Below are 17910 nucleotides of genomic sequence, written 5' to 3' on the forward strand. Positions count from 1 at the left end.
ATTGGACTCTGCATTTTTGATGTTATAACCGTGACTACTTTTCACCAAATGTGGGAGCATTGGGATGTTCTTGAGATCACACATATTGCCATTCAGATGGAAGTCCTCCTTTTCCCTAATGGTGTGGTTCTTCCTAAGGGAATTGACAGCCAGTTGAGACTAATGAAAAGCACCACACATAATGGTGGAAAGAAATGTGTCGTGACCAACACAGCTCATTGGCAGCTTGCTGGGGAAAGTATATCCTGCAAATGAATATTTGCAGGATTGACAGTCTAGTCAGCAGTATATTTACAAACAAATTCATTGCAGCACCACATGTGCCAAAGTAAAACATGGTTTTTAAGCTTGCCAGCTATTGGCGTGTTCTGGTGTTGCACTCTTTTTTTGTGTCTCAGGTATGACACTGAAGGATTGAACACACCCCGTTAATGACCATAAATAATAATGACTTGCATTCTTCCCTTGTTCGATCTTTTTGCGCTCACTAATCGGCCCTGACAGCCAGCTTTGCTCTCTTATTAACTCTGCCTCGGTGGCTATAATCAGTGGCAGTGAAGTCAAGCAGAAAATGTTGCATGCAGGTAAAGCCTAACTCATCCACACCTATTGCCTCATCCATTTCACCCTTTGCTTCAAGGGCCATAAGCTCTCTTCTACACTACCTGGATTCAACAGAACACACTTGCAATGTTATATTTTAGAACAAAAATATCCCATGGCACAGTTACAAAACTAGGAGTTTATCGGCAGTATTCCTGATAATGCTTATTCTTACTTCGACATCATAAAAATAGAATAAAACAAAACCAAAAAGTGCTGGAAATATTCAGAAATCTGATGAAAAGCCATTGACTTGAAATGTTAATCATGTTTCTTTCTCCACAGATGCTGCCTAACCTGTGGAGTGTTTCTAGCACTATCCTCTCTTTATTTCAGATTTTCCAGCATATGCAGTGTTTTTGTTTTTAAATCAGTAATAATAGATATTTGTTTGTTTATCACATAGCTGGGCGGTGGGAGCTTGCTGTGGGCAATTTGACTCCTGAACTTCCTGCAGTACCTAAGTCCTATCATTTACTGTAAAATAGTTAGTGATGTTCTGAAGGGAAGTGGAAGATATCACAGAAAAATAATTCAAGCTGGGTCTGTAGTTGATTTGGATAATTGATAATTGGTAATTGGTTTATTATTGTCACATGTACCGAGGTAACAGTGAAAAAACTTTGTTTTGTATGCCATCCATACAGAATCATTCATCACATCAGATACAGTGGAGTAGTACAAAGGAAAAAGCAATAACAGAATGCAGAATATAGTGCTACAGTTACAGAGAAGGTGCAGGTGCAGGCAGACAATAAGATGCAAGGCCACAACGAGGTAGATTGTGAGATTTAGAATCCATTTTATCGCACAAGCAGTCCATTCAATACTCTTATAACAGTGGAATAGAAGCTGTCCTTGAGCCTGGTGGTACGTGCTTTCAGGCTTTAGTATCTTTTGCCCAATGGGGAGAAAAGAGAATGTCCCAGGGTGGGAGGGATCTTTGATTATGTTTGCTGCTTTTCCGAGGGGGGGGGGGGTTGCAAAACTCATTTGGACCTCACAGCCATTATTAGTTTACACTTTGTATTGTTTTTTTGCCACAATGCAGAGTTAAGAAAGGGTTGGTTTGCAGTTGCTAAGGTTCAGGAAGATAATTTTGTTGAGAAAAAGGGTAAGGAGGTCAAATGGTTTTTCATTATACCATGAGTTGCATCCCTGAATTATTTATTGCATCCATTTGTCATTTCTCTCCATTTTCAGTATTCCTTTTAAATGGTAACTCATGATCTTCTCCACAGAGAAAAATAACCCATTCATATGCTGCTTCACTCCAGCTCCAGAGTAAAATGAAAGGGCTTCAGGAATGAAAAGGCTTTACGTATGAGGAGCATTTGTCAGCTCTTGGACTGTACTCACTGGAGTACAGAAGAATGAGAGGGGACCTCATAGCGACATTTAAAATATTGATAGGAAAGGACAGAGTAAATGTGGCTAGGCTGTTTCCCTTGGTGGGTGAGTCCAGGACCAGAGGGCACAATCTTTAGAATTAGAGGGTACAGTTTCAAAACAGAGATGAGGAAAATTTCTTTAGCCAGAGGGTGGTGAATTTGTGGAACTCCTTGCCCACGGTACAGCAGTGGAGGCCAGATCAGTGGGGGCGTTTCAAGGAGGAGCATAGATAGATATCTAAATGGTCATGATATCAAGGGATATGGGGATAAGGTCGGAAATTGGGATTAGAATAGTTTTTTTTTCTTCCCCCATTCCCCATTTCTCATTTCTATTTCCCTTTCCTTGGAGCAGACCCGATGGGCCGAATGGCCTGCTTCTGCTCCCTTGTCTTGTGATCTTGTGAAAAGATTTTGCAGTTTTCCTGAAGAGACATCAGCTGCATCACTCTTTGGAGTTTAGAAGAATGAGGGGTGATCTTATTGAAACATATAAGATCCTGAGGGGTATGACAGAGTAGATGTTTTCACAAGTGGGAGTATCTTGAACAAAGGGACATAGTTTGAAGATAAAAATCTGGTCATTTAAAACCGAAGTCTGTAGAAATTTCTTCCTGCAGAGAGTAGTGACCCTCTGCAATTCTCTGCCCTTGGAAAATTATGGAGGCTAACTCCTAAGAATTATTTAAAATGGAGGATTTCTGACATATCCAGGGATTGAAAACTATGGCGATCTGGAACAGAAGAAGAGGTGAGGCATGTGATCGATCAGCCATGATCATATTGAATGGCAGGTCAGGCTTGAGGGGCCAAGTGGCCTACTCCTGCTCCTATGTTCTTGTGTTCTTGTGGTGCTTTTGCATCAGAGTAAATAATATCATCTAGGTTATGGCTTGTCCCATCCCAGTCTCCTGGTATCTCTTCCAATATTTTTCATATTTTATAGAGGTTCAAAAGTGATTGCAAGTAAAATTCAACATTTAGTGGGGTTAGATGGACATTCTTTAGCCCTTCAGCTAAGAGGCTGGTATAGGATATTTTATTAAATAGGTGCATAAAGCTCTCTTTTGTAATGGGAGATCAAGAGGTGATCTGATCAATGTGTTTGAAGTGATGGATAGATCAGAATCCAAACACAAGGGCACCATCCTCAAATCAGAATCAGGCTTTCCTAGACTTCAGTTAGAAATCATTCCTTCACACAAAGAGTACAACAATTAAAACCCTCTTCTTCCAGAAGGCTCTGTATACTGATGTGTCAGTTGAAACCACTGATGTTTTTGCTAGTTTAGGTTATTAGAGGGTCAGGCATCATCTGCGGAGGGAAATGCACTGTCCAACATTTTGGTTGAGACCCTTCATCTGGACTGACCAGATGCAGGTTTTGACCTGAAACATCAACTGTCCCATATCCCTGCCACAGGTGCTAGCCTGACCTGTTGAGTTCCTCCAGCACCTTGTTTTTTTCTCCAAGAATTCCAAACTCTTGTGCCTCTAAGTTATCAAGGAATTGTGGAGTCTGGTGTGAAGGAATGGAGCTGAGATACAGGGCAGCCATCGTCTAATTGAATAACAGAATATTCCTGAGGGCTTGAATGGCCTCCTGTAACTTGTTGTGTGACTAATTGCATATTTCTGATATCACAGTGAGGAAACTCCAGTGACAACTTGTAGAAAGCATAAAGCAATGACTGTCAATCATGATTCATTGTATATATAACCGCAATTTTTTTCCCTTGAATAAGAGCAATTAAAAATAAATTGTGCTTCAGTTACATCTGCAGTATAGAAGACTGTGCATAAAATGACCACCAGTGCAAGCAAGTAAATTAGCAAAACCACGTTCACAACTGAACAGCCAGGTTTAGTATACTGGTTCAAAGTTGTCAAACCAGCACAAGCTGAAATATTTGTTCGGAACTTGTTGGGAGATTAATGCCGAGTTAATGCTATTCTCAATGTGCAAGTCAGCAACTTTTGCCATGGAGCAGATATGTTACGAGTTGCAAATTGCTGCCAATTGCTAGGAGATTTGCACTGCGCCAACACTAGACCTGAGGAATCAGCGGCTAACCTCAACCTCTCCCTGAACAGGAATTTGCTGCATTTATAATTGTATCAACAAATTAAGATTACTGCAGAAAGTTAGGGCTTGCATTTAGTGATGTAAATTCTCTTTTATGAGGTTTACACCCTTCCAACGTCATTCAAGCAGGATAACTCTCCCGTTCTTTTCAAAGTCATGCCACATGCTTTTTAACAGACACCAAAGAAAACAGATACTAGCTCAGATTAATGTCTCAGCAAAAGATATTGGGATAGAAAACTACCCCTCCTGTTCATGCTAAATGGAGAACCAGATTTTGGAAGCTGACTTCAAAATGCATACATTGAGTGCATGCAACATTGTATGGATATCTACCCCAGAACCCTTAGGGTTCTTAGGGCTTCTTAGGGCATGTGGAATAAGAAGAGGTTGGGCAAGCTAGGGTTGTTTTCTCTGGAGTGGTGGAGGCTGAGGGGAGACCTGATAGAAGTTTATAAAATTATGAGAGGCATAGATAGAGCAAACAGCTTGTATCTTTATCCCAGGGTTGAAATATCTAATACCAGAGGGTGTGCATTTAAGGTGAGAGGGGAAAAGCTTAAAGGAGATGTGTGGGAAAAGTTTTTTACACAGAGAGTGGTGGGTGCCTGGAATGTGCTGCTGGGGGTTTTGGTGGAGGCAGGTACACATAGAGGTATTTAAGAGGCCTTTGGATAAACACATGAATATGCAGAGAAGGGAGGGATATGAACCATGTGCAGGCAGAAGGGATTAGGTGTCATTAGCTAATTAGTTCAGCATGATACTGTGGGCCGAAGGGCCTGTTCTGTGCTGTACTGTTCTATGTTCTATGTTCTTAATCCCCTTAGTATTGCACTGGGACATTGGCCCAGATTTTCATAAACGTGTCTCTAGAGCAGGACTTGAACTCACAACCTTCTGACTTAGGGTAAGAGAACTAAAACAGTGCCACAGCAGACACGAGGGAGCCAAATCCAAACCTCATCTTGCCTGAAACAAGTAAAATTCCAGACTTTTGTAACCTGAATGCTGGAAAAAAGCTGGGCATGTTGACCAGAGTACACAGCAGGCAGAAGACCATCCGACATCCAGGGCTCCACCCAGGGGAATCAGAAACAGCTAGTTTAGATCAAGCTGTAAACAAACAGCTCCTACAGCTCTGTGTTTATAGGTCCTGTACAACCAGTATACCCTCTCAGTAATGAAGCAACTGAGAACTAGGCCATGGGCTTCTGATGAGAAATGAACAGATGTTTGTGCAAATCAGTTTAAGTGAAATGCACCTCGGCGAGCAGACTATTATTATTGTTTTATCATGCTTGCTGATGGTTCCGAGCAAGAGAACAATAGTGTGTGCCAACAGACTGTCTGTGTCAAGTCTCAGCACTCATGTGCTGTCATGTGGAAAATATGGGCGGGAATTTTTGGCTACCAGTACAGAAAGCAAAGTTTGTCACAAAGCACTGCGTACAAATAAGAAAGAAATAATTTCGGACTGCACCTTTTACAACCTCGGTCCATCCCAAACTGCTTTCCAGCCAATGAGGTACTTCAGTTTGAAGTGTTGTCCTTTATTTTGAATTGTAGAGAAAATGCCCACTCCAAAGCTTGTAGTCAAAATCTTCGGGTTAATGGACCACTGTTCAGGTGGAAATTCGTGTTCTAAGCACGTGACGTAGTAATGTATGTATGATGATCTCTGCTTCTGAAATTTGGCTCCATTGAATTGTGTGTGTAGTCTATACCACAGAGAGGAAGGCAGGAGGTGTGACAGTCAATTTTTGCACAGTAAGCTCCACATATACCAAGGTGATGACAGGGATGCTGATGGAGGGATAATGAATGCAGAGGCACAGCTAGTGGAGCTGCTACCTCACAACTCCTGTGACCCAGGTTCAATCCTGACCTCCAGTGCTGTCTGTGTGGAGTTTGCACGCTCTCCCTGTGACAACATGGGTTTCCTCAGGGTGTTCCAGTTTCTTCCCATATCCCGGAGACTTGTGGCTTGGTCACTGTGGAGAACTCCTCTAATGTGAGTTCGAAGAGGAATTTAATATTAGCACTCTGCCATTGCATTGCATCATACAGCACAGAAACAGGCCCTTTGGCCAACCAAGTTCATACTGACCATCGAGCACCCATTTACACAAGTTCCCATCAACCCCCCCCCCAAGATTCACCACTCACCCACACACTAGAGGAGATTTATGGCAGCTAAGTAATCTACCAACCTGGACACCCTTGGGATGTGGAAGGGAGAAACTGGAGCACCTCAAGGAAAATGGTGTCACAGGGAGAACATGCAAACTCCACACCAACAGCACCAGGGCTCAGGATTGAACCTAAGTTGCTGGAGCTGTCGGACAGCTGCTTTACTAGCTCTGCTACTGCATGTGTTATATTAGTTGAATTTTGATATGACAAGGCCTTTGGTTTGATATGAAAGAAAGGAAAAGGATGTGGCAAATTCCATAGACCCAGGATGCCATAACTGCTATAAAGCCAATAAAGTCGTCTTGAAGTGTTGTTATCAATGTAATATACCTAAGAACAAAAGAAATGGGAGATGGAGTCAGTTATAGAATCAGAGTCACACACAGAGCAATACAGTATGGAAACAGGCCCTTTGGTCCAACTTGCTGACCAACGTGCCCATCTAAGCCAATCCCAGTTGCCTGCGTTTGGCCCATATCCCTCTGAACCTTTCCTATCCACGCACCTGTCCAACTGCCTTTTAAATATTGTTATCGTTCCTGCCTCAACCACTTCCTCTGGCAGCTCATTCCATATACACACCACCCTCTGCGTGAAGAAGTTGCCTCTTGGGTCCCTTTGAAATCTTTCCCCTCTCACCTTAAACCTATCCCCTCTTGTTTTTAATTCCCTTTCCCTGGGAATAAAAACTATGTGCATTCACCTTATCTGTGCCCCTCATGATTTCGTACACCTCTATGAGATCACCCCCTCAGTCTCTTACACTCCAATGAATAAAGTGCTAGCCTGCCCAACTTCTTCCTGTAACTGAGGTCCTCAAGTCCTGGCAACATTCTTGTAAATCTTCCTTGCACCCTTTCTAGCTTAATGACGTCTTTCCTATAACAGGGTAACCGTACACAATACTCTTCATGCGGCCTCACCAATGACTTATACACCTGCAACATAACGTGTATGGCCCCTTGTATGCCTTGTAATCCAATAAGATCATCGCTTCAAATTCATTTTTTGTTCTGTTTCGCATGACCCTTGTCTCCCATAAATCTACCTCCATCCAAAATATATTCAGTGACTTAGCATCCACTGCCCTCTGGGATAGAGAACTGGTAACACTTTGAAGCAAGTTATTCCTTCTCACCTCCATCTTAAACGGGTGACCCTATATTCTGAAACCATGCCTCATAGTTCTGGATTCCCCCAAGAGGGATAATATTCAGCATCTAAATGAGAAAACAGGGCACACCAAGTGGCCATGAATAGCAATGTGATGATGTTAGCTGAAAAACAAACTGCTGGAAGAATCAACGGGTCAGGCAGCATCTGTGGAGGCAAAGGGATGGATGGTCAACGTTTCGGGCCGAGACTCTGCATCAGTATAGTACAGACCCTTCAGCTCATGATGTCTGTGTCAAACACAATGCCAAATTAAACTTTAAAGTTGCCTGTTGTCCTTTAAAGACAAGATCTCTATTTAACATCCCACCTGGATGATCCTCCCTCTGCACAGAAGCAAACCCATTACTAATTTCCCCCGATTATCTCACATCCTAAATGTTGTGATATTAACATGGAGGTGCACACTGCCCATTCCACTGGATCGGTGTAACATTATAAAATGATCTCTTGCTGACAGTTCATTCTTACTTAGATCCAACAAGTTGGTTCCATTTTGATAAAGTTCCATTAACCTTTATAAAAACTAGAATATAAAAGCAAGGATGTACTGCTGAGGCTTTGGTCAGACTGCATTTGTTTTATATTGTAAGCAATTTTGGGCTCTGTATATAAGAAACGATGTGCTGGTTTTGGAGAGGTTCCAAGGGAGGTTCACAAGAATGATTCCAGGAATGAAAGGCTTAACATATGAGGAGCATTTTATGGCTCTGGGTCTGTACTCGACAGAGTTCAGAAGGATGAGGGGGGATCTCATTGATACCTATTGAATACTGAAAGACCTGGATAGAGTGGACGTTGAGAGGATTTTTCCATTAGTAGGAGAGTCTAGGATCCGAGGACACAGCCTCAGAATAAAGGGATGTCCCTTTAGAACTGAGATGAGGAAGAATTTCTTCAGCCAGAGGGTAGTGAATCTGTGGTATTCGTGGAGGGTAGCTGAGGCCAGGTAATTGGGTATATTTAAGGCAGAGACTGATAGGTTCTTGATTGGTAAGGAGGGTTAAGGGTTACGGGGAGAAGGCAGGAGAATGGGATTGAGAAAGAAAAATCAGCCATGATTGAATGGCAGAGTAGACTCAGTGGGCTGAATGGCCTAATTCTGCTCCTACATCTAATGGTCTTATAAACTGTAATCTATGTGCACGTAATTCAAAAGGCCATTATCTCGATCTTGGGTTTGTAAGGCCATTATCCTTTTCTCATCCTCTGGTTTTGCCATCAAGTGGCTAGCTGCCACATAAAGTCAACATGACCAAACCTGTGACTGCTGCAGTCACATGATAATCAAGAAGTTCATCATTGTGAGAAATGTTTGAAGTTCTGTTTCCCTTTTCCTTTGAGTAATGCCACTTTCCTCCAATGTTTGGGAACTGATGTGAAGGCATCCCCGTCTACTCTAGCAGAGAACACGATGGAGAGTGCCCGGTGGTGTACTTTGGGCACTGCGCACCTATGCTCTGGAAAATTGGGTTTACAATGCATCAGCACAGACAATGAGCGAAAAAAGTTGAAATGTAGGAATCTGTTTTGTACTTAGCATGAGGTGAATTGCTCGATCATTTACTTAAGTGTTGCCCATTGATGTGTAAATAGTGGCCAGGACACTGGGGAGAGCTTCACTGAAGTTCTTTGGAACAGCATCTGTGAGAGGATTGGGGATCCTGGTATTGCACCTCCTCTTAAAGATGTCACTTTCGACACTGCCACATTCTCTTTGTGTTGTGATGGGACATAACAGAACATAGAACATAGAACAAGGAACAGTACAGCACAGGAGCAGGCCCTTTGGTCCACAATATCTGTGCTGAACCCAATGCCAAATTAAACTAATTCTCTTCTGCCTGCACATGATCCATATCCCTCCATTCCCTGCATATTCAAGTGTTTATCTAAAAGCCTCTTAAACGTCACTATTGAGAACTGGGTTAAGGGCTCCATACTGATTTATAAACCTACAACTTTCCCCCTCAGAGGCAAGAGCGCTTACAGGGTGATGGCTGAAAGGCAATGTGTAAGGGATGACTTAATTTAGGTTATTAAAATGAAGTTGTAGTGTGAGTAGGGTAAGATTACTTCCTCCAGGTGAGGTTTCTCTGACAAAGCATGTTCAACTATCTGAATGAGTGTACGGTTAGGGGCTGCAACATTGCTCTGGGGAAGGCTTGAAGCTGAGACTTTTGAATATTTTAGGTAAAACAGGGAAAAGTTATTGGAAGCAGAATAAGACACAAAGCCAAGTCTGTGCCACTGGGATTAATTTTGAATGGCTCTACCAAAAAACTCCCAGAGAAGTTTTGTGAGAGGCATAGACAGGGTGAATGCATTCAGTCTTTTTCTCAAGCTTGGGGAATCAAGAACTGGAGGGAATAGGTTTAAGGTGAGAGGGGAAAGATTTAATAGTAACCTCAGGGGCAACCTTTTTTAAACAGTGGGTGGTGCGTATAAGGAATGAGCTGCCAGAGGAAGTGGTTGAGGCAGGAACGATAACAACTTTTAAAAGACAGTTGGACAGGTACATGGATAGGAAAGGTATAGAAGGTTGTAGGCCAAAAGCTGGCAAATGGGACTAGTTTGGATTGGCATCTTGGTTGGCATGGACCAATTGGGCTGAAGGGCCTGTTTCCATGCTGTATGACGCTATGACTCATGGCTTCCTTATGTATTGGAACCCCTATGTTTCCCCTAGACCATGCTCCATAACCCAGTGATGGTGGAACACAGCTTGGGTACCACTGTGATACCATCACGTTATACACAGCATAACATGTATTCTTTTACCCTTGCTTGCAAAGATTAATTGATGTATTAGCATATTAGGTGTCATTCGATGTTACAGAATCTATAGTTTGGAGTTGGTGTCTTCTTATTGGATTGGTACCAACTTGTATTTGCAATAAAGGGATTCACTTTACCAAAATCTCCCAGACACACTTGTTTCTTTTTAACACTCTAGGTATGGTGACTGAATCCAGTGCAATGCAGTGGGTTAGACTGTCTCAGACTAGCCCACACAAATGCACTAAAATTCGAATCAGAATCAGAATCAGATTTATTATCACTGACTTATGTGACGTGAAATTTGTTGTTTTGCAGCAGCAGTACAGTGCAAAGACATAAAATTACTATAAATTACAGAAATAAATAAATAGTGCAAAAAAAAAGGAATAATGAGTTAGTGTTCTTGGGTTCATGGACCGTTCAGAAATCTGATGGCAGAGGGGAAGAAGCTGTTCCTGAATCGTTGAGTGCAGGTCTTCAGGCTCCTGTACCTCCTCCCCGATGGTAGTAATGAGAACAGGGCATGTCCTGGAAGGTGAGGGTCCTTAGTGATGGATGCCGCCTTCTTGAGGTACTACCTCTTGAAGATGTCCTCGATGGTGGAGAGGGTTGTGCCTATGATGGAGCTGGCTGAGTCTACAACCCTCTGCAGCCTCTTGCGATCCTGTGCATTGGAGCTTCCATACCAGGCTGTGATGCAACCAGTCAGAATGCTCTTCACCGTACATCTATAGAATCTTGTAAGAGTCTTTGGTGACATACCGAATCTCTTCAAACTCCTAATGAAGTAGAACCATGCCTTCTTTGTGGTTGCATCTGGATGTGGAGAACTGGATAAAATGAACCCTTTCTCCTTGTAACGTAGAGGTGGAGTTAGCTCCAAGAAGAGGCCCTGGAACCCAACAGCTGGAATAGGTGGATGGCCCATCTCGAACTTCCATCTTGGTCGAGTATGCGGGTATGGCCTAATCAAGCTGAGCTTGCTACTGTCAAATGTTCTTGGAACAATTTGTAAATGTTCCCTAAAGGGAATTTAAAAGCCATTGGAGCAGATGTAAATAATTTAAAAATATATCAAATTATTTAAAAAATAAAAAATATAGACACCTTAAAAACATACAAATAACTAAAAACCTTATAATGAATAAAGTAAAATAACTCAAACATTTACCTGCACTTAACTTCTTCTGCAAGGTTGGCCAGATGAACAGGGTCAGCGAATGCTCACCAAAGTACCATGGCATAAAGTTGAGTGGTCAGGTGCAAAGTGCATCCTGAACCTCTCTCCAGGTTGTTTGTATTCCACCTCTGGGCTCAGCAGCAAAGCAGGAAGCGAAAAATGCCCTCAGCATCCAACTTCTAGCTTGGCTTGGACTTCCATCTTTGGCCAAATATGCGTGCAAGGTCCAACTGAGCTGAGCCAGCCCACTAAGAACTTACAGCTGGCGACTCCCTCCAGAACTGATAGTTGTCAGTCTGCTTCATTTAACTTTTTTATGTTGGCAGGAAGTGACATCACATTGGGGGGAACACTGTTGCATGGCGCAGAAACTGCCATCACATCCATTTATCTCCAGTTCCAAAACAAAGACACGTGATTGAGGGGTGTCAGTGAGAACAGAAATAGATGGGCTATTACTCAGCTTAATAATGTCAGGGAACAATATTTTTGCCTGAAGTGATTTTGTTTCCATATTAAAGAGATCATATAATATTATTTTTGACATTTATGAAAGGAAGACCTGTAGTTAAAAATGTTTAGCCTACTGAACCAAAATTCTAGCAATTAGCTCACCCCTGCAATAGAGAAAACATCAAGCATCGTAAATGACGGCGAGGAACTTATCAGAGTGACACATCAATAACCTGATGCTGTGGAGGCTTGTGGATAATCGTTCCATTTTTTGCACTGTGGAAAGCCACAACGCCCAGTGAGGAGCCCCACTTTGTATCGTTCAGGTGGAGGGAATCACTGTTGACAAAACTGCTTGCAAAGATTTGGCCAGCTCGAGCTGCATGAGCCTGGGTAATCTTATAATGTGCGGCAATAAAAAGCAGAATCAAGCCAAAACAGCAGCTGTTGGCCCTGTCAGCTGTGTCTGGCTGGCTTCAGCCTTTTCTCAACTGCTGTGCAGACGGCAAGCTAATAAAGCCCCCAAGAAATCAACATATTTCTCCAAAGCACCTGTCTCACTGCTATTATCTGCTGTCTTGCAATATTCTTTTATCATTATTATTTAACCCACAAGAAGAACAATTGATCTTGGGTGTAAATCTCCTGGCTTAAGCGGAGGGAATAGAATTTCATGTTGGGTACTGTGCTGTTTACTTCTAAACTCCTGTCATTTGCTTCTACTTCTTGCAAGAAAGCAGAGGGTGGAGGTTCTAGATTGGGTGCGATCTTTGATCTGGCTGCAAGCTGCACTTAAAATTCGACGTTTTGTTCTGCGTATCGCTTAGCCACTTTGGCCGCTGTGCCTGCTGACCTACACTGACTCTTAGCCAAGCCATGCCCCTGTTTTAAAAATTGCACTCTTGCTTTCAATTCCCTGTGTGATGTCATTCCTTCCTATCTCAGAAATCTCACGAGCCTTACAATCCTCTGAGAAATTGGAACTCCTCCAGTTCTGAGCTTTGCGTGGTTCTGAGCGTCATCACTCCAGTACTGGTGGCTTCCACAGCTGCCGTGGTCCTAAACTCTGGAATTTGCTCCCATCTGTCTAGCGCTGTCTGTAAGGAGTTTGTACGTTCTCCCTGTGTCTGCGTGGGTTTCCTCCGGGTGCTCCTGTCTCCTCCCACATTCCAAAGACATACAGGTTAGGAGCTGTGGCGGAAGAGTGGCGACACTTGAAGGCTGCCCCCAGCACATTCTCAGTAACGCAAAAAGACATATTTCACCGTATGTTTCGATGTACCTATGACTAATAAATAAATATTTATATCTTTTCTTATCTTATCTTACCTTTGGTCAGACTTTTGCCTGTCTGTTGTCATAACGCAGTGGGAATCCCATTGTTTAATGATTCTTTTGTGAAAATGCCTGGGGATGTGACAAGAGTTTTATCTTTGATAAAATTCCACCACAGAGCACAAAACAAATTTTTTAGGCCTTACATCCACTTGAGAGTACAGACAAGGGTTTAGTTTCACATCTTAGGAGTCATAGTGTCAAAGAGAGATACAGTACGGAAACAAATTCTTCAGCCCATCGAGTCTGCTCTGACCATCAAGCATCCATTTTCACTTATCCTACATTAATCTCATCCCTTTTTTGTTTTCCCTACATTCTCATCAACTATACCCAGATCCTACCACTCATCTACATATTAGGGACAATTTATGGTGGCTAATTAACCTACCAACCCACATGGTTTTTTGGGATATGGGAGTAAGTATGAGCACCCAGAGGAAACCCATGTGGTCGCAGGGAGAATGCGCAAACTCTACACAGAGAGCACCCAAGGTCAGGATTGAACCTGGGCCTTTGGTGCTGTGAGGCAGCATCTCTACCAGCTGTGCCACTGTACTATACATGGTTTGTCTGGTTGTACAGCACTTTCTCAATACCACGAACAAGCATCAAGCTAGGGTTTTGCATTCAAGCCAAGGAAATGAGCACAAAAGGGAGAATGAGTATGTGTGCATGTGACAGACAAAGTGTGCATTAGAGAGAGACTGAGAGGGATGAGAGAAAGAACGAGAATGAGAGAAAGAGATTATGAGGGAGTCTGTAAGGGTGAGATAATGTTAGAGAAGAGTGTGAGTGAGGAAGAGAATGTGTGGGAGAGAGTGAGAGAAAATGAGAGCAAAAGAACTAGAGAGAGACCATGTGTGAGAATAGTGAGAAAGTGTGAGAGAGAGAAAGAAGAGACAAAAGAGTGTGGAAGTGTCAGAGAGCACGTGAGGAAAAGAGAGAGATGGAGAGTATTAATGGCAGGGGGGGAAGGGGGTATAAGAGGGAGGGAGAGAAAGAAAATGTGAGCAAAACAGAAAGACAAAGCAGAGAAAGTGATTTAAAGAGCAGATGATGTGAGAAGGAAAAAAACAACCAGAAGTGAGAAACACAACTTTCAAAAACCTTTGTGCTATGTCACAGCAGACCATTTAGCAGTAAAAACATCTAAGTATTGCTTACCTAAAAGTGTGCATGAGTTAACTTGAACTAATTTTAGTAGATTTTTCTATCTTAGAAGGAACTAAACCCAATATAAACTAATATCTGGGACAGTGTTCCTGCTAACTGATGTTAAATGTAACATGGTTAATTAAAAGTAAAGTTAGAAACTAAGACAATTCTTTCTATTAGCTGCAGGTGTTTTTACAACAATCTGTGAACAATTTCATTGAAACAGTATGATTGTAAAGAAAACTAAACAGTTTTATTTCCAAAAAGAATATTTATTTTCATTAAATGACACTGCCAAGCATTTAGTACCACTTTTGTCTCTGCATATGAACATTGTGGGTTCAAATCCTACTCCAGACTGTTTAATTAAAAACTTTAGACTAGCAATCCAATATTGCTCTGAGGGAGTGCTGCACTGTTGGAGATGCTGTCATTGCAATGTTTAACCCAAGGCCTGTTGAGATGAATGTAAAACTTGCCATGGCACCATTTCAAAGAGTAAGGGAATTACCCCCGGTGTCCTGGCCTATAGTTACCCCAACTCCTGAAACTAGATTACCTAGTTATTGACGGTATTGGGAGCTTGCCTTGTATAGATTGGTTGTTGTATTTCCTGCATTGATATGCTGACTATGCCTCAGTAGTAATTCTTTCAAGTGTGTTGGGACATCTGAGTTTACAAAAAATTGCTTTATAAATGCACTTCTATTTTAAACTGGAATAATTGTGCATGCCTAAAAGATTAGGTGTCATCGTTTTTTGCTGCTCTAACCTGTCACTCTCAGTCAAGATGACATGCATTCAGGTTCCCGGCAAACAATCGAGAAAGTAGCTGAAAAACATTTGAAGCAGCGTTGAGGTGGCTTACACCCAGAGACATACGCTGAAGTGGCGCCTGCCTGGCTGACAGGATCTCACTCAGCTTTCTTCCTCTCCCAACCCAATTCTGTGCTGCAAACTGAGAAGGGTGTAAGCCCTTAAAGGCACAGTCCTCAGGACAGGCATCCCCCAGCAACACACACAATGGCTGCCATGGAGGAAAGAAAGCAGCAGGGGAGAGGAAGAAAGGCACCCATACTTTCTCATAAGTTAGGTAATTGCCATGAAGGAGATCCTGTGCATCAGGTAGGGGTGGGGAACTCTGAGGCCCCTCCATGACCTCCCTAAAGAGTCTGGCGGTGGTGGCTCTAGTTCCTCTCCCCTCCCAAGGTGTGAGAATCCCCATTCAGTCGAACAATGCAGAAATAAAGTTCATTGCAAACATTTGTAATGAACTTTCAGTAAATTGATCAGGGATTCAGTCACTAAATTGCTCTAATCAATAAGGATGGACCTCGAAAGGATGACATGAGAAATTATTATGTGCCTTCTGTGCTCCCCTCATTACTTGTGAATTATATTGCCATTAAGGATGACTCTTGATCTTGTATGATAAGGATGAACCCTTGATCTTTTAATTTACTTCGTCATGGCCCTTGCACCTTATTGTCTGCCTGCACTGCACTTTTTCTGTAACTGTAACTGTAGCACAAGATTTTGCATTATTATTGCTTTTCCTTTTATACTACCTTGATGTACTTATATTTTGGAATGCTCTGTATGGATGGCATACAAAACAAAGTTTTTCACTGTACCTTGGTACCTGTGACAATAATGAACTAAATACCAAATATCACTGCAGAGAGAGTCACTTTGTCTGGACTGGGTACAACAAAAGAGGTCACTTCCCATTACCTCCCTATCATTGATCCTCTTGGAGCCTGCACTCCATTCCCTCCCTCCTGTAGTCCACAGGGAGAAAGTGGTGTAATCCTAGGACTTTCTCCTTGTAGCATGCTGAAACATGCTGGAAGCCCTCAGCAGATCAGGCAACATCTTTGGAGAGAGAAACAGAATCAATGTTTCAGGGAAAGAAGAGCAGAAAGTTGTGGACACCGCTCAGCACATCACAAAAAACAGCCTCGCCTCCTTGGACTCTGCCTACACTTCTCCCTATCTCAGGAAAGCAGCCAACATAATCAAAGACCCCTCCCACCCTGGATGTTCTCTCTTCTCCCTCCTTTCATCGGGCAGAAGATACAAAAGCTTGAAAGCGCTAATCACCAGGCTCAAGGACAGCTTCTATCCCGCTGTTATAAGACTATTGAACAGACCTCCTGTATAATAAAATGGACTCTTGACCTCACCTGCACTGCACTTTCTCTGTTACTGCAACACTATATTCTGCATTCTGTTATTGCTTTTCCCTTGTACTGTCTTGATTTACTGATGTGATGAAATGATCTGCATGGATGGCATACAAAACAAAGTTTTTCACAGCATCTCAGTACATGTGACAATAATTAAAACAATTTTCCAATTTACCAATTTGAGAGAAAAAGAGTCAGTTTTAAGTTTCAGAGAAGGTGGGGGAGAGATAGATGGGACAAAGAGAATTTCTCTGATAGGGTGAGGCCAGGATTGCTTAGTTTACAGAATCATTAGGTTAATAGATTAATGGTTTCTGTAAGGGAGAGAAAACAGACCGAAGGAGACATAAAAGCTTTGAAATGCAGGTCAGAACTGTTGCTGAAACCTGAAACTGAAAGGAGAATGCTGGAAATGCCCAAAAGTATATGTGGAGAGGGAAAAACTTAGTTGCTATTCTTGGTGGATAATCTACGGAGAACTGACCACTTCTCAGTCAGACAAGAAATGTTAATCATCTGAAATAGTTGAATTTGGAAAGCTAGAGTATGCTCAGACACAAGGTGAGGTGTTGTATGCCAAGCTTTCCTTGACTTAACTGGAACATTGTAGAAAGCTACAGAGACATAGGTCAGTGTGAGAGTGGGATGAAAAATTAAAGTGATGGACAAATGAAAGTTCAAAATCACCTTTGTGTCTGAATGGGGATGCAGTGCAAAGTGGGTGCCCTGTATGCACCAAATCTGTGAGCACCAAATGCAGTACATTAGATTGGAAAAAGTGCAAGTGGATCACTGCTTCACCTGGAAGGACTGTTTGGTCCCCTGGCTGGTGGGAAGGGATGAGATAAAATACTTGGTGTTGCTTATCCTGTAGTGCATGGTAAAGTGCTGTGAGAGGGAGTGTGGTCAGTGGGATGGAAGAGTTGACTTTGGGAATCATGAAGGGAATTATGAAAGGGGAGGGAAATGTGTCTAGTGGTGGAATCTCATTGGAGGCGATGGAAAGTGTGAAGTATGAGCCGTTGATTGCAGAGCTGTGGAGTAGAAAGTGAGGACCAAGGGAACTAAGGATGTTTATCTAGCATGTTCTTTTTTATTTTAGATTTCCAGCATCTGCAGTATTATTTTTCTGATTCTCAGGAGGTGTGTTGCTCATTTAATGATTACAATCAGGGATTTCATCGCTATTTTAACAACCATTCTGTCTTACCTTATTGTCAGACTGTTTCCTCGACCTTAGGAAACCTGAGAGGTGGAAGGGAACAAGAAAGGCTGAATTGATAAGGTAAGTGCTTGTGAAGAAGTGCTTGTGAAGAAGGCCAAGTCAAAATGAGTGTTGGACACTGATTAACAGCCCAACATGGA

Source organism: Pristis pectinata, chromosome 9 (genome assembly GCF_009764475.1).
Source record: "Pristis pectinata isolate sPriPec2 chromosome 9, sPriPec2.1.pri, whole genome shotgun sequence".
NCBI lineage: Eukaryota > Metazoa > Chordata > Chondrichthyes > Rhinopristiformes > Pristidae > Pristis > Pristis pectinata.